The sequence below is a fragment of the Oncorhynchus masou genome, chromosome 8, assembly GCF_036934945.1.
Source record: "Oncorhynchus masou masou isolate Uvic2021 chromosome 8, UVic_Omas_1.1, whole genome shotgun sequence".
NCBI classification, from domain to species: Eukaryota; Metazoa; Chordata; class Actinopteri; order Salmoniformes; family Salmonidae; genus Oncorhynchus; species Oncorhynchus masou.
Genome location: NC_088219.1, coordinates 25,721,222 through 25,740,168, shown reverse-complemented (window position 1 = coordinate 25,740,168; position 18,947 = coordinate 25,721,222).

The window sequence follows — 18,947 nt, the reverse complement described above, 5'->3', positions numbered from 1 at the left end:
ATAATTATTCTTCAGTGGTTTGGTAAAGCCCTGTTCTTCGACTGAATCTGGCCAGACTGAAGAAGATGCAGAGTTTGGAACAATTCAAAGTACGCGGTGTCTGTCTCTCAACGGAGCCTTCAAACTGCAACGGGGCATTGCGATTCCACTCGGTTGTGGATGGTACCCATTCAAATGAATGACATCCGGCGCAATGGAAAGGTGTTCTTATGGTTCATGCGAACGGAGCACTACAGCGCTGTTTGTCAGAACAGAAGACATCGGGAAAATATGTCGTCTCACAAATGTCTGTAGCGCCCGAACAGTTTGGCCTACAAAATGATATGGTCACTCTATGCAAAGATGAGACTCTTGCACATCAATGCATTTCTATGGGCTATAGCAGTAAATGCCAAATTCAATATTTTATCAAATAATAATTATTATTAATTTTCTTTTTTTGTTGATACCTGCAGGGGTCCTAAAATTCTAAATCAAACAGCTAAAATGATCCATGGATTGACTATCTTAAAACATTTGCCTAAGAATTTGACTTTCAAAGGTTAAGCCCTAATATGGCATTTGATTGACAAGCTAATCTGCCAATCAGCTCAGTTAAACATTAGCACCGGCCACAGCACTAGCTCTTGTGAATATCTAATGGTCTGTGGTGCTGGTGTGTGAAGGCAGCCAATGGCTCTGGCCCCTTTGATGTAGGAGGCAGAACCCTCCACCCCTGCAGTGCCTGGCCCAGCAGTAGGGTACTATCTGAAGCAGGCGCAGTGATCACAGCACCCTTTCCCTTTCTTGTGCTTTCCATCCTTTTGGGTTCTGGCAAGAGAGAGATGAGACGAGAATGTTCAAGAGAACATCCAAAGCTTTCAAAGCTTGAGGTCTGCTGTGTGTGTGTCTGCTTGTTACTGTGTCTTTCTGTTTCTGAATGTTTGTACTGTATGTGACTGAGTTCTTATGAGTGTGCAAGTGTACTTGAGTGCGACATGCAACATCTCTATCGTACAGCATTCAATTGAGCGTACTTCCCCATTCTGAATTCATGCAGCCTCTGGCTAATTGTTTAGCACTCACTTGTAAACTGTGTGATGAGCTTCATAAATTAAAGGAAAACTCCACCCAAAAATGATATTTGTTTCATTAGTCCATTGTTGACATAGTCCAAAAATGTTTTGTTTGTCAGCAATCAAGTTTTCAAGGTATGTCACTTTCAAAATGCTATATAATATATTTCTATATTTTGAAAGTTACATATATTCAAAACTTGATTGTTGACAAGCAAAACACTTTGGGACTATGTCAACAATGGACTAATGACACAAATACCAAAATATAGTTTTGGGGTGGAGTTTTCCTTGGGATTATATTTCAACATGGCATTCCAAAATAAGATAATATTGTTAATTACTAGCTAGCTAACATTAAACTGGTTGACTTCTCTCATCATATCGAGCCTACAGCTCCTGAAACATTGTTGCCATGCTGACGCGATGTGTTTGAGCCTCCAGAGATAACACTGGACCTCATCAATATGCCCCTGTGCCTGGATGTGGGAGTAATGGATCATCATGATCATATGACAGAAGAACAAGCAGAGGTTGGTGTTTGTTTGATTTCCCATTTAATAAGTTTATTATTATTCTATAATAGGCGCTAAACACATATCATTCCAATAACAGAGTCACTGTATTTTCTCAATAGATCACCACTGACACAGAGGAGATGCACCTGTCTCAGATCCTGATCCATTGTGCCACCCTGGGCATTGATGCTTGCAAGTGTGGAGGAGATGGTCACCGCCATGGTGGAAGGTGAGAGATTAGCCCTGGATAAGGAGAAGTTTGCCATGGAGAAGTGAAGACGTCTTGAAGATGAATTTTCTAAAATAAACCTGTTTCGATATCATACAAACCTTCTTTTTTGTCATGTGAATCTCCTTCTTATGAGAATTTCTTGCTTGTAGGCCAGCATTGCATCTACCAGCGGCATTCTGGTCAACGGCAACATCCTGGTCAGGTACAGCTGGTGGAATGTCAGGTATTTTAGGATGTGGCATCCTGTTTTGTATGCAGATGTTATGCAAGATACATGCTGAGGTTATGATATTGCATCTTTTTTTCTGGGCTGTATAAAATAACTCCCCCAGAGCGGTCAATTATTCTGAATCTGTATTTTAGGACTCCGATAGATCTCTCTACTAAACCTCTCATTTTCATCTGAGCATGGTTGTAGTTCTTGTTAGTGTGTAGGATTGGTGTCATGAGCCATGTTTTTCTGTCCATAGCCACTATCACCTAAAATCCAAAACATACAAAGTAGGACAAAGTCAAACTTGATTCCCAGGGCTGAATTTGATACAATGAAGGAGTCATGACTGCTCCCGGGCCTTTTGTCAACAATATTTGTGAAGGCTAGTGTGGCATGTCAGACAACTTGCATATCGACAGATTGGAAGTTCTTTCGATTAACTTAAATTTGCTCCTCATCACGTGAACCCTATCAGGAGAAATGATAAGACTACATCAGATACTAATAAGGCCTACTGAAATAATACATTTGGTTCGGGTGCAAACTCTACTTATCTAGACATGTTTTGACAGAAGCTTGTCATCGTCACTGACCTTTATTGCCACATGGGTCCCATCCCCAGCACCAAGGACATTGGGGAAGTTGGCCACCTCAAAAATTGTTTGGTGCTTATTTGTTCAGCTGCAGTTGATGGGAACTTGATGAATCTTTGCACATGACGACACAGTGCATCACACACTGTACTAACCACCTGACTCACAGAGGACTGACTAACTCCCACTGTCCCTGCGAGCAAGGCTTGAAAGGATCACGATGCTAGGAATCTCAGACCTAACATGATTTGTAGGATGGTTGGAAGAGGGCATGGTCTTTCTTTTTAAGAAGGTCAGCCAAGTATATGACAGTGTTGTGGTAGTCAATATTGCCTCAATAGAACATGTTCAGGGACATGTAGATGATCCATCCTATCTCTCAGGGGCCTCTGTGGGTTCTCCCTCTCTCTCTCAAGCTCTCTAGCAACTACCCAAAGAACTTCCGACCTTTAATGTTCAGTATCATAGTAAGCTTTGAATCACTAAATATTCCTGTTTGATTATTCTGCTTTTGACTATTATTATTTTAATAGCTTTTCTAAATCATTTGATTTGATATGACCATTTCAAAAATGTGAATATGCATTATTTAGTCAAATGTGTCATTAAAAGCTTTTCAAATTAAGGTTTACATTGATGTTTTTAGTTATATTTTTTAAATGCTCACCTCCTGGGCCCAGTCTGCACAAAACAAGATTTTAGCTGTCCTATAGTTAAGTACATTTCCTAGAAGAAATTGTAAAGCATTATTTCCAAAAATTTCTTCTTAACTTTTTTCATAGCAAGAGAAACATTATTATAATTCTGACAATATTTATGTTTCTCAGGCTGTTGCAAATCGGACAATGTTTACATTTATTGTTGGAACATTTATTGTTGGAACAATTGGAACAGCAGAGCTAGATGGTAGGTGGGGTTTTCATTGCAAATTGAGTTTGTAATGATATGCAACCTGAGTGAGAGGTTTGTCGTGCAAGGGAGATTTGTCAGTGAGAACGTATTGATCAATGCTATTTACCCGAGCAGTCACCTCCACAGGTAGAGAGCATCATGGGAGAGTTTGACCACAATTGCATATTTATTTATTTGTTTCCTCTCCAATGGCTCTATAAAGAACACTGGGTCATTGTGGCTCTCAATTCCAAGCAGAGAAAAAACAAAAATTCAAGTAGACAGGATAATACAAACGAGACAACCTTCATGTTGAGTACATCCATTTTTAGAATGACCTCTCTCCTAGATGAGCACTTGGTTGTTTAGCATTGTACACACAGCAATACACTTAGACCAGTACGTACATAAGTTGTATTCCAGAGTGTAGGTATTGACTGAATTGCATTATGAGATTGGTTATTAATCAGTAATACAGAAACACAGAGAAACAAAGCCAGCGTGTCTTCCAAGGTCAAGAGAGGCCTGCATTATTTGATGCTGGCTTATCAATTCTCTATCGTGTGCAATGGCCAATTCAGAGCTCACTATTAAGAATGGATTAACTAACTTAATTTATTAAGAAGTCTGAATGGACTGAATTAAAAGTGCAGGTCTGATTCATGCTGGATGAGGCTTGAGTGTAATAGAAACAACAAATGAACATATCTTGTCAGGAGAAATGATTGAAAAAGAGTGATCATAGCCCCACTGGCCACAAACCCCATCAAACTCTTAGACTTGATCTGTCCACAGAGTCTTACCAATCAAAAATGTAAGTCTTAGGCAGTAAACCATTTGTTCCATAAACATTTGAGACTAAACACCTCCCATACACCTGTAGTGTGGCACAAAGATGGGTGCCACTAATGGGTGCCATTAGCTTTCAGTAATGTAATCCAATGGGGCTAACAGATTGTGGTTGTCCCACCTACAGTATGTGTTAATGTATTGCAGTTTTGTTTTGATGTGTTGGGGTTATTGCCAGAATAATAATAGAGATTGGATGGCGATGTAATAATTGTTATTTATACAATGGGTGGGTCTAATCCTGAATGCTGATTGGTTAAAACCACATTCAGCCGGTGTCTAATCCGCAAGTTACCACTGGCTAAATCTATGACGTTAAAATGCCTATTTACTCTGTTCCATCTGACAGCGCAATCCACTGTCTCATCAGCCCAGCCAGGCAATTTATAAACTTGATCTCCACTATAAAAAACATCTAAATATTATCTCAAATCTTTTTTTAGACTAACATTTAGCTTTCAACAGCGGAGATTTGTATTAACCTTGCTGTCTGTCTCTCTGACATTTGCAACATTGTTTCATTTATTCAAATTCAATCTTCTGCTGTCCCATAGTAATGTTGATCATGTCGGGAGTCGGGATGAGACTCAGGCAGGCAGATTTTGTCAGCCATTCGAAATCAAGAATCAGCATAATTTTTATGGATATATGCAAAGAACTATCAATAGAAAACAGGTAAAACAAAACGAAGTGCAGCTAATTTGCAGTCTTTCCAGCTTCACTTTGAAGTGATAGCTGTGTTGTTGGCTAGATCCTCTGAACAACAGTGTCCTGACGAGAGAGCACATTTTCTATGCCAGGCGATATCGCGCATCATTAGCTCATTGTTATCGATGTTTCCAAATAAACACTAGAAAAAAGCTTAACTTCTTGCGTCGGGCAATCCCGGATCCGGGATCCTATTTATAGCCTCAAGCTCATTAGCATAACGCAACGTTAGCTATTCATGAAAATCGCAAATGAAATGAAATAAATATATTTGCTCTCAAGCTTAGACTTTTGTTAACAACACTGTCATCTCAGATTTTCTAAATATGCTTTTCAACCATAGCTAAACAAGCATTTGTGTAAGAGTATTGATAGCTAGCATAGCTATAAGCCTAGAATTCAGCCAGCAACATTTTCACAAAAACAAGAAAATCATTCAAATAAAATCATTTACCTTCAAAGAACTTCAGATGTTTTCAATGAGGAGACTCTCAGTTAGATAGCAAATGTTCAGTTTTTCAAAAAATATTATTTGTGTAGGACAAATCGCTCCGTTTTGTTCACGTTTGGCTATGAAAAAAACCTGTATCCAGTTATAGCCTCAAGCTCATTAGCATAACGTAACGTTATCTATTTATGAAAATCGTAAATGAAATGAAATAAATGTGCTATCTCTCAAGCTTAGACTTTTCTTAACAACTGTCATCTCAGATATTCAAAATATGCATTTCAACCATAGCAAAACAAGCATTTGTGTAAGAGTATTGATAGCTAGCGTAGCATTTAGCGTAGCATTTAGCGGGCAACATTTGCACAAAAACCAGAAAAGGATTCAAATAAAATCATTTACCTTTGAAGAACTTCGGATGTTTCCAATGAGGAGATTCTCAGTTACATAGCAAATGTTCAGTTTTTCCTGAAAGATTCTTTGTGTAGGAGAAATCGCTCCGTTTTGTACATCACGTTCGGGTACCAAAAAAAAAAGAAGATTCAGTCATCAAAACGGCGAACTTTTTTCCAAATTACCTCCATAATATCGACTGAGACACGGCAAACGCTGTTTAGAATCAATCCTCAAGGTGTTTTTCACATATCTCTTTGTGGAAGCCTGCTTTCTTCTCTGAATCCCATGGAAAAATACTTGCAGCTGAGGTTTGCGCACCAATTTCGGCGCAGGACACCGAGCGGACACCTGGTAAATGTGGTCTCTTATGGTCAATCTTCCAATGATATTCCTACAAATACGTCACAATGCTGCAGACACCTTGGGGAAACGATAGATCGGGCAGGCTCATTCCTTGCGCATTCACAGCCATATAAGGAGACAATGAAAAACAGAGCCTCAAAATCCTGCTCATTTCCTGTTTGAAGTTTCATCTTGGTTTCGCCTGTAGCATCAGTTCTGGGGCACTCACAGATAATTTCTTTGCAGTTTTGGAAACGTCAGAGTGTTTTCTTTCCAAAGCTGTCAATTATATGCATAGTCGAGCATCTTTTTGTGACAAAATATTGTGCTTAAAACGGGCACGTTTTTTTATCCAATAATGAAATAGCGCCCCTATAGATTCAAGAGGTTAAACAAACACAAATGCAGCTACTTCGCTGTTATTCTGTCTGCACTGTTTGACGCAACTGTAATTTAGCCATAGTTGGCTAGCTAGCAAGCAAGGTATAAGAACGTTGCTAGCCAGTATGGCAAAGGAACATTTAGAAGAATGACTGGGTCGCGTCCATAGATACAGAACAAAAGACTGAACGACTGGGTCTTGTCTATGGCAACCGAACCGATAGAACGAACGACCAGCTGGCTTGGGTAGCAACGGGACTATATCTTGTGTAAGGATGAAATGATATGAATAAATCCATAAAAATAACGTTTTTCTTGAAAATATGTCAATCGCTATTTGAATATGTTGGTAACCCGTTGTATAAAAGTGACAATGCCCTCAAAGACGGTGTTTGGAGGATATATTGACATGCTCTACAACAACACCCATGCCAACGTCCTCTTCATAACATATTTTATTGATCAATGTTTTTTATGCATGGCAATATATGTACATTTTTCCTTGACCTATTGCTTTGTCATGTACTTTATTATGTACATGTAATTCTTAATTTTAGAGCTCTTATCAGATATGTGATACATTTTTCACATACAATCCACAGCGGTGTGGATTTAGATGAGACATGTTTCTGAAGACTGGAAGAAAGTTAACTTCTTCTATAGTATAGTAATAACATGTGTTGATCTGATTCTAGTGCTCCTTCCCTCCATAAATTTGACCTCATTGAACAAAATTGTATGTGATTTTATCACACTCCCTAACATGCCTAAAACCTAACCTTACAATATCCTTAACCACTAACATTATTATGTCTCCTAGAATGTTTACGTTTCTCAGGCTGTTCCGAATCGGACAATGTTTACATTTCTTCATAACAGCAGAACTAGATGGTAGGTGGTGTTTTCATTGCAAATCTGAGTTTGTAATGATAGGCAACCTGGGGACAGGTTTGTGGTGCAAGGGAGATTTGTCAGTGAGAATGTATTGATAAATGCTATTTACCCAAGCAGTCAGACCACAGGCAGAGAGCATCATGGGAGAGTTTGACCACAATTGCATATTTATTTGTTTCCTCCACGATGGCTTTATAGAGAACACTGGGTCATTGTGGCTCTCAATTCCAAGCAGAGGAGAAACAAAATTTAAAGCAGAGCACTATCAACATATTCACGAGTTGCTAATATTGTCATTAGAATTCATAAAACCAAGCTTGTTAGCGCTAATGAAATTAGTCTGGTTGTGTCCTGTTGACTGATGACTGTTAAGTAATCACACAGATGCTGTTTGTGCTTAAAATGAATTACAATTAGGATACGTGTAACCCCACGATTCCTTCAGATGGGCTTTATAAATGCCATAAATATTAATAGTGCCATCCTCTTGTGTAGCTTTTTGAGCTCTTGAACCCTAACAATTAGGTGGATTACTAAAATTCCTGGTACTCTACGGGGGCAATAACATGCTATACATATTCATATTCCAAGTACGCTAACGGAAGTTTACAACTTGAATTAATTTTAAACAGATAGAGGTCAATCAGCATGTCACAGGTGAATAGAGCCAGTTGCCGCCTGGATGTTGTTTGCATAGTAATCAGAAGTCTGTAGATGTTACAACTTTCAGCAGTCTCTGGATGCCATTTAGCTTTCAGTAATGTAATCCAATGGGGCTAAACATTGTACGCTCTAAAATGTGCTTCCATGAACTCCAAAGCAGCAAGTATAGCTATTCCTGCGGTTGCAATTTGCAATTTAATTTGCTGCAAATTAAATTCACAGGAAACAAACGCACTTACATGACATTAAAACCAAACAAACTTGAACAATATATGCTATTCAAATACAGTTTGCATCACAGAGCCATAATATTTCCCTTTCACCATTGGCAAAAAGTAGAAAAGCTGATCCTTTACTACAAATCACACATGGGAGGGTACTTTCATTGACATAAATAACAAGATCTGTCTCCAATGCCCGGTTTCGTTAGTGTTCTCAGCACATTCAGTGTTTGGTGATCAATACCCACAGCCTTGTGCTGCAAATGAACCCGATTAGGAGCTGCAGAGAGGCCAATAATGAGGTGTTTCTACTCTCTACTCTCTGCAACAGAACACTTCATGATCTACTGACAGACCTGTTGGGAGAAAGCAAGGACAGATGATTTGGCACTAATAACATTTTGTTTATGTTTACCAAGAGGGCCCTGATGCCTCGATGCATTATGGATGCTGAGGGTAGCGGACGGTGGTGCACACAGGCACAAAGGCTTCTGGGCTTTTTTAATTGTGCCTTAGCTTTTGGAGTTTGAGGGGGAGAGAACCACAGAAAGTTCAAAGGCAGACATAACTTAAGCTCTAACTGGTTCTCTCTCTGTAATGTCCAGGATATATCACAACCGGCTGTGATTGGGAGTCCCATAGGGCAGCGCACAATTGGCCCAGCGTCTTCCGGTGTAGGCCGCCATTGTAAATAAGAATTTGTTCTTAACTGACTTGCCTAGTTAAATAAAGGTTAAATTAAAATGCATGTCCTGGATGCTCATTTGCGCAGTCATCTGTAAGTCCTCCCCCTGGAAATCTATCAGAGGGCTTAATGACGCCACTCCCCGTCTTGTAGGCAGTGGTCCACCACCAACCCATTTATTTTTATTCTAGGCTCTTTGTGGCTTAGAACTGAAGCAGTGGAGAACATGATTAAGAACATGACATTCGCTGTAAAGGGTTTTAAATTGATCCTTTAGAGGGTAGGATTAAATAGAATGGGATAAATGTTTGTACACTGAAGGTTTATCTCTGGCACATATTTCACTTTTTAGTCTTCCGTTGACTTCTACAGTATGCTATTTACAATCTGGTTTAGAAAAGACTGTATGACACATGGTCTCTTGAGGGTTATTCAATATTCCCCCACAACATTTATACTGCAATAATAGAGGGAAGTTCTGTCTAACTTAACACAAGGTCCTTTGTTTGACATTCATTATAAGGGTGGCCTATAAATGAAGAGTGGCTGTAAGGGAGGACAATGTTTGCTGCTAGTATCAAGCCTGCCTACAGGGAAGGTGAGTCCCAAGCATAAACCTCCAGAGGTCCCTCCCTAGTTATCTCTGTCCATCCCCAGCTCTATAGGCCTATTATTCCTCAGTGATCTGTGGTCCTACACAGGGACGTTGGCAGGCAGAACTGCAGGGGACTTACTCCCACAACCCATAATGAATTAGGTCAAATAAAGTGGTGGAGAAAAAAATAACGAAAACAGTGAAAATAAAATTACAGTGTTCCTGATGCTGCATCAACAAAGGTTTCTACTAATTTAAAGCAACACAGTGGCTTCCAAAGTGACACCTGCCATTGCAAATTCCCCCAAAATGTGAAGAAATCTCACAAGACAAAAGTTATCAGTTGCTGCACTCTTCAATGTCAATCACAGGGAATTAAGTAATTACGTTTATTTTGCTTTGCTCTATACCAGTTCTACAAAAACACACTCTCCTAATCGTTGCATGTCCTTGGGTCTAATCCTAAAGGAGTGTTATAGACTGTGCATTTCTTATTTTCTTGCCCAAACCTAGAAGCTGTTTTGAGGATTACATGTAGACGCAGCCCTTGGCAAAAAACATCTGAGTAACTATAGGAGAATAGTGTTGTTTATAAGTCTCTTTCTCCATTACTTTCAAATCCACTTGGTTTGATCCTGCTTTGAATTGTATGGCAATGTTAATTGATTTACTCAAACACAGAAATATTTGTATTGGAGGACGGAGGTGAGTATGAATCTGAAAATTGACTTAAAATGTGCAAACAACCACCACCAATACCCAACCCAGACTTAAGGCTAAGTAAAGCAGTGTAATCCAACCCGGAGAAGCACACAGGTGCTTAAAGATAGAGCTAAAATGACTATAATCAGGAGATTAACTGCTGCATCATTACAGCGAAACTGTATGTGGATTTTTCTACATTATCCATTAGGGATCCATTTATTTTGTGCACTGAGCTTTCTCACATCCTCCAAGCATCTGTCATAGCCACAAGGGATCCTAAGTACTGTAAATGTATACACAGCATGCTCCCAGATTTCTTAAGGCTTTTCTTCAGTTATTTATTTTTTTCTTCCCAACTGTGGCATCTGAGATGGGACCCACTGGTTGAGAAATAGCCTCCATACATAACTGGTGTTTGGAGCAGATCAGGTAACGGTGAGGGAAGTAAATTACTCTAGTACAGTGACAGGTAGGACAGATGACATAGAGGTAGCCACCAGGGAGATACATACCGCTTGTGGGGTGTATCTCAGACCCTTGGGAATATTGGTTGGCATATAAGGTTGCATTCCATTTTCTTTAGTTTATCTCAAAAGAGAGACTACTGTGCTCACAATACAAGGCGTTAAACTGCAGCAGTATTGTGCCTGTGGTATGTTTGCGAAAACATTGAGTTTGCTGTTGATTGTTAAGCCAACGTATTATCTATATTGAAATGATAATTATCATCACGCTAACTAGCTAACACATACAGTACCAGTCAAACGTTTGGCCACACCTACTCATTCAAGGGTTTTTCTTAATTTTTCTATTTTCGACATTGTAGAATAATAGTGAAGACATCAAAACTATGAAATAACACATAAGGAATCATGTAGTACCCAGAAAGTGTAAAACAAATCTAAATATATTTTAATTTTGAGATTATTCAAAGTAGCCACCCTTGACAGCTTTGCACAGTCTTTGCATTCTCTTAACCTGCTTCACCTGGAATGCTTTCCAACAATCTTGAAGGAGTTCCCACATATGCTGAGCATATGTTAGCTGCTTTTCCTTCACTCTGCGGTCCAACTCATCCCAAACCATCTCAACTGGGTTGGGGTCAGATGATTGTGGAGGCCAGATCATCTGATGCATCACTCCATCACTCTCCTTTTTCGTCAAGTAGCCCTTACACAACCCGGAGGTGTGTTGGGTTATTGTCCTGTTGTAAAACAAATGCTAGTCACATGAAGTGCAAACCAGATGGGTTGGCGTATCACTGCAGAATGCTGTGGTAGCCATGCTCTTTAAGTGCGCCTTTGAATTTTTATTTTATTTGTACTTTTACCCCCTTTTGCAACTGCACTTGAAGTACGTTCAAAGTACTTGACATGTTTCAGGTTGACTGACCTTCCCGTTTTAAAGAAAAGATGGACTGTAGTTTCTCTTTGCTTATTTGAGCTGTTCTTGCCATAATATGAAGTTGGTATTTTACCAAATAGAGCTATCTTCTGTATACCAACCCTACCTTGTCACAACACAACTGATTGGCTCAAACGCATTCAGAAGGAAAGAAACTTCACAAATGAACTTTTAACAAGGCACACCTGTTAATTGAAATGCATTCCAGGTGACTACCTTATGAAGCTGGTTGAGAGAATGCCAAGAGTGTGCAAAGCTTTCATCAAGTCAAAGGGTGGCTACTTTGAAGAATCTCAAATCTCAAATCTCAAATATATAAAGTTTTTGGTGACTATATGATTCCATGTGTTACCCGAATCAGCTAGCTAACTTTGGACCTGACTGGTTAGCTCCCAGGACTGTGGCATTATTGACACTTTGTTCATTGTTGTTAAACTAGCTAATGTTAGCTGGCTGGCTCGTTGGCTAACGTTACGTGATGTGTGTGATCTTAAACGTTGTTTACATAGCTCGGTTCATTATTTAAGTAGCTAGCTATATGTCTTAAGCTAAAGTGTACTGCTAGCTAGCTAGCTAACGTTAGCTGGCTGGCTACCTAACGGATGTTATTATTCATTTCCCAGAGCTGTTTGTTTTTCAAGTTTGAGCCTAATATTAGGCATTGTTGGCACTTTGCTCATTGTTGCTTACAGTGGGGCAAAAAAGTATTTAGCCAGCCACCAATTGTGCAAGTTCTCCAACTTAAAAAGATGAGAGAGGCCTGTAATTTTCATCATAGGTACACTTCAACTATGATGGACAAAATGAGAAAAGAAAATCCAGAAAATCACATTTTAGGATTTTTTTATGAATTTATTTGCAAATTATGGTGGAAAATAAGATTTTGGTCAATAATAAAAGTTTATCTCAATACTTTGTTATATACCCCTTGTTGGCAATGACAGAGGTCAAACGTTTTCTGTAAGTCTTCACAAGGTTTTCACACACTGTTGCTTGTATTTTGGCCCATTCCTCCATGCAGATCTCCTCTAGAGCAGTGATGTTTTGGGGCTGTTGCTGGGCAACACGGACTTTCAACTCCCTCCAAAGATTTTCTATGGGGTTGAGATCTGGAGACTGGCTAGGCCACTCCATGACCTTGAAATGCTTCTTACAAAGCCTCTCCTGGGATCATTGTCATGCTGAAAGACACAGCCACGTTTCATCTTCAATGCCCTTGCTGATGGAAGGAGCTTTTCACTCAAAATCTCACGATACATGGCCCCATTCATTCTTTCCTTTACACGGATCAGTCGTCCTGGTCCCTTTGCAGAAGAACAGCCCCAAAGCATGATGTTTCCACCCCCATGCTTCACAGTAGGCATGGTGTTCTTTGGATGCAACTCAGCATTCTTTGTCCTCCAAACACAACGAGTTGAGTTTTTACCAAAAAGTTATATTTTGGTTTCAACTGACCATATGACATTCTCCCAATCTTTTTCTGGATCATCCAAATGCTCTCTAGCAAACTTCAGACGGGCCTGGACATGTACTGGCTTAAGCAGGGGGACACGTCTGGCATAGTGTGTTACTGATGGTAGGCTTTGTTACTTTGGTCCCAGCTCTCTGCAGGTCATTCACTAGGTCCCCCCGTGTGGTTCTGGGATTTTTGCTCACCGTTCCTGTGATAATTTTGACCCCACGGGGTGAGATCTTGCGTGGAGCCCCAGATCGAGGGAGATTATCAGTGATCTTGTATGTCTTCCATTTCCTAATAATTGCTCCCACAGTTGATTTCTTCAAACCAAGCTGCTTACCCATTGCACATTCCAGTCTTCCCAGCCTGGTGCAGGTCTACAATTTTGTTTCTGGTGTCCTTTGACAGCTCTTTGGTCTTGGCCATAGCGGAGTTTGGAGTGTGACGGTTTGAGGTTGTGGACAGGTGTCTTTTATACTGATCACAAGTTCAAACAGTTGGCATTAATCCAGGTAGCGAGTGGAGGACAGAGGAGCCTCTTAAAGAAGAAGTTACAGGTTTTCTTTCTGGATTTTTTTATTTTATTTTGTCTGTCATAATTGAAGTGTCCCTATGATGAAAGTTACAGGCCTCTTTCATTTTTTTTAAGTTGGAGAACTTGCACAATTGGTGGCTGACTAAATACTTTTTTACCCCACTGTAACTAGCTAACGTTTGCTGGCTGGCTCGTTAGCCAAGGTTACCTAATGTGTGTACAACACCCATTGAATATGGCCGGTGTCAGTAAATGTCTGTAAAAAAAGTTAAATCAAATTGTTGCCAGCAGGGCTGGTTAGGCTGTTTTCAAGCTATCCAGAGGTAAACAATTAATCTGACAGAGAGTCAAGTGTGCGCTCCGAGAGCGAAATGAGATGGGTGGGGCTAAAGTTTAAGAGGGTGTGAACAATGCTGAATGGGTGTAGACAAAGAAGAGCTCTTCACTAGATACCAAAACATTCAAAGGCGATTTTCTCAAAAGTGAGTTTACAAGTTTCAGAATTACTTTCCCATTGTTCCTCAAAAGTAATGTAAGATATATTATTTTGTAGCTCTGAGTCTCTACTTATATCCAATGTAAAAAACACCATTTCACATTTTGCTACAGTTGAATTCGGAAGTTTAAATACACATAGGTTGGATTAAGTTAAAACTCATTTTTTCAACCACTCTTCACATTTCTTGTTAACAAACTTTAGTTTTGGTAAGTCGGTTAGGACATCTACTTTGTGCATGACTGTCACGCCCTGGCTTTTATTCTCTATTTTGGTTAGGCCAGGGTGTGACTAGGGTTGGCATTCTAGTTTCTTTATTTCTATGTTTTCTGTTTCTATGTTTTGGCCAGGTATGGTTCTCAATCAGGGACAGCTGTCTATCGTTGTCTCTGATTGGGAATCATACTTCGGCAGCCTGTTTTGCCACCTTAGTTGTGGGTAGTTGTCTTTGTTAGATGCCTGTATAGCCCTAGTAAGCTTCACGTTCGTTTTGTTGTTTCTTGTTTTGTTGGCAACATTTTCAATAAATAGAAAATGTACGCTCACAACACTGCACCTTGGTCCGGTCATTTCCCTGACGACGTTCGTGACAATGACACAAGTAATTTTTTAAACAATTGTTTACAGACAGATTATTTAACTTAATGCACTGTATCACAATTCCAGGTGGTCAGAAGTTAACATACACTAAGTTGACTGTGCCTTTAAACAGCTAGAAAAATCCCAGAAAATGATGTCATGGCTTTAGAAGCTTCTGATAGGCTAATTGACGTAATTTGAGTCAATTGGAGGTGTTCCTGTGGGTGTATTTCAAGGCCTAACTTCAAACTCACTGTTTTCTTGACATCATGGGAAAATCAAAAGAAATCAGCCAAAAAATTGTAGACCTCCACAAGTCTGGTTCATCCTTGGGAGCAATTTCTAAATGTCTGAAGGTACCACGTTCATCTGTACAAACAAAAGTACACAAGTATACACATCACACAGCCGTCATACCGCTCAGGAAGGAGACGCGTTCTGTCTCCTAGAGATGAACTTACTTTTGTGCTAAAAGTGCAAATCAATCCCAGAACAACAGCAAAGGACCTTGTGCAGATGCTGGAGGAAAAGGGTACAAAAGTATCTATATCCACAGTAAAACAAGTCCAATATCAACATACCCTGAAAAACCGCTCAGCAAGGAAGAAGCTCCAAAACCGCCACATGGGGACAAAGATTGTACTTTTTGGAGAACGTATTTCAACACTCAAAACACTTATCTGAAAAACAGATTTTAAGCCCCAATGTTTACCTTTCTGTGACAGTTTTTGTACTCTGTTGTACTCTGCTGTTTTCATGCCAATGTGTTTCATCATTAGACCAGAGACCAAATGTCCTGTGGTCTAATGAAACAACTATTTGGCCATAATGACCATCACTATGTTTGGAGGAATGAAGGGAGAGGCTTGCAAGCCGAAGAACATCATCCCAATCATGAAGCACGAGGGTGGCAGCATCAAGTTGTGGCGGTGCTTTGCTGCAGGAGGGACTGGTGCACTTCCCAAAATAGATGGCATCATGAGGTAGGAAATGATGTGGATATATTGAAGCAATATCTCACGACATCAGTCAGGAAGTTATAGCTTGGTCACAAATGGGTCTTCCAAATGGACAATGACCGCAAGCATACTTCCAAAGTTGCGGCATAATGGCTTAAGGACAACGAAGTCAAGGTATTGAAGTGGCCATCACAAAGCCTTGACCTCAATCCTATAAAAATTTGTGAGCAGAACTGAAAAAGCGTGTGGAGCAAGGAGGCCTAGAAACCTGATTCAGTTACACCTGCTCTGTAAGGAGGAATGGGCCAAAATTCACCCAACTTACTGTGGGAAGCTATTGAAAGGCTACCCGAAACGTTTTACCGAAAGTTAAATAATTTAAAGGCAATGCTACCATATACTAATTGAGTGTATGTAAAAGTCTGACCCACTTGGAATGAAGAAATAAATAAAGCTGAAATCATTCTTTCTCACTATTATTATTCTGACATTTCACATTCTTAAAATAAAGTGGTGATCCTAACTGACCTAAGACGGGGCATTTTTACTAGCATTAAATGTCAGGAATTGTGAAAAACTGAGTTAAAATGTAGTTGGCTAAGGTGTATGTAAACTTCTGATTTCAACTGTACAATAGACCGAATCCAGGTGGTGAGTCACATGTTATTTCATAGTTTTGAAGTCATCACTATTATTCTACAATGTAGAAAATAGTAAAAATAAAGAAAAACCCTTGAATGAGTAGATGTGTCCAAACCTTTGACGGGTACTTTAAGTGTATATTTTATAAATGATCTGTTATAAATTCATATTGCATCAGACACTCTGACCTTACTCTATGCACATAATAGAAAGACTATAACAGCATTAAGTAAGCAAAGGTTGAATAGGAAGTGTTTTGTCCTTAACCCATAAGAGTCTTAGCCCTGTTTAAGCTCAGGGCGGGGGGACTATTAGCCCATACAAACACATTGAATGACCGATTCACTACATGGAACAACAGAGTCTCCCCCCCAAAAAACTGAAAGGAAGTTTGTTCTGAAGTCTGTTCTATTGTAACGGCAGATCTCCTCTTCGTCTGAAGAGGAGTAAGGATCGGACCAAGATGCAGCTTGGTAAGTGTTCATGATGGTTTATTCAAGACGAATGAACACTCGAACAAAAACAATAAACGATAACGTGAAATCTACAAAAAAACGAAACAGTACCGTGTGGCGACAAACACACACACAGAAACAAACACCCACAAACCAACAGTGAAATCCAGGCTACCTAAGTATGATTCTCAATCAGAGACAACTAACGACACCTGCCTCTGATTGAGAACCATACTAGGCCAAAACATAAACCAAACATAGAAAAACAAACAGACTGCCAAACCAAACTCACGCCCTGACCATACTAAATAAAGTCAAAACAAAGGAAATAAAGGTCAGAACGTGACATTTATATCCGAGAGATATACTGTAGATCCCCACAGTGGAGATGGAGGTGTCATAATACCCATAATTAAGTCTGCTGACGACACAACGGTGGTATGCCTGATAGCCGACAATGATGAGACAACCTACAGGTACGAGGTAAGAGCCCTGGAAGAGTGATCCCAGTAAATGACCTCTATATGAGAAAGATAAATGAGCTTTATCGTGGACTACAGGAAAAGGAGGGCTGAACAGGCCCCCTTAACATCGACGGGGCTATAGTGGAGCGGGTCGAGAGTTTCAAGTTCCTTGGTGTCCACATCACCAACAAACTATCATGTTCAAAACACACCAAGACAATCGTGAAGAGGACATGGCAACACCTTTTCCCCCCCAGGAGTGAAAAGATTTGTCATGGGTCCACAGATCCTCAAAAAGTTCTACAGAGGCACCATCGAGAGCATCCTGACCGGTTACATCAGCACCTGGTATGGCAACTGCTCGGCATCCGACTATAAGGCGCTACAGAAGGTAGTGCGTTTAGCCAAGCGTCCTGCCATCCAGGACTTATATACTTATATACTAGGTGTCAAAGACTCCCGTCACCCAAGTCATGGACTGTTCTCTCTGCTACCACATGGCAAGCGGTACCGGAACGCCAGTCTATGTACAAAAGGCTCCTGAACAGCTTCTACCCCCAAGCTATAAGACAGCTGAATAATTAATCAAATGTCCACCCAGACTATATATCCCCATTTTTTTACACTGCTGCTACTCGCTGTTTCTATCTATCCATAGTCACTTTACCCCTACCTACATGTACAAATTACCTCGACTAACCTGTACCCAAGCACACTGATTTGGTACCGGTAACCCCTGTATATAGCCTCATTATTATTATTATTATTATTATTATATCGTGTTACTTTTTTATAACATTTTTCTTTTATTTATTTAGTCAATAGTTTAACTATATTTCTTGAACTGCATTGTTGGTAAGTAAGCATTTCACGCATGTGACAAATAAAATTTGATTTTAAATTTGATTTAAAAACCCATCGTTCAAATTTTTACACCGTTCATTTTTCCCATGAGGAATTTTAGAAAAACTTAAACATAAGGACTGAGTTTCGTGTAGGCGTACCCTGGCTTGACATTCTGATAACCATGGAAATCCATGGAAATCAATATATTCGGCTCTATTTATGCTCAGATCAAAAATTCTAATTTGCATCAAAGTAGACATTATGGAAGACCACAAATCCCTGCAAGCTCCAGCACGTCATCTCTAGCTGACACCTTTGCTAACATGTATTGTGCCCATTTAAAACTTGCACAAGACAGTTCACAGAATGGCCAATTGAAAGAAATGTTTAAAATGTATTAATTACTACATTTTGCTAACATTAGATAGTTATTCCAGAGATTCTGACTTTTGCCTTGATTTGGCAGTCTCGTCCATATCATCATGGCATTTGTAGTTTATGATAACCACATTAGCAGATAATTAGCATTTCAGTTTTTTTGGGGGGGGGGGGTAAATACAGGTGAATATATTGATCAAGGGCACCTTGTCCTAGAGAGATTTACACGGTTATCAAAACGTCATGCCAGGTTGAGCCTACATGAAACACAGCCCTTCAGTGTTTCTAAAAATCCCCATTCACCACAGATGCGGAAGTGCGACATCGGCGGATGTGGTGGATT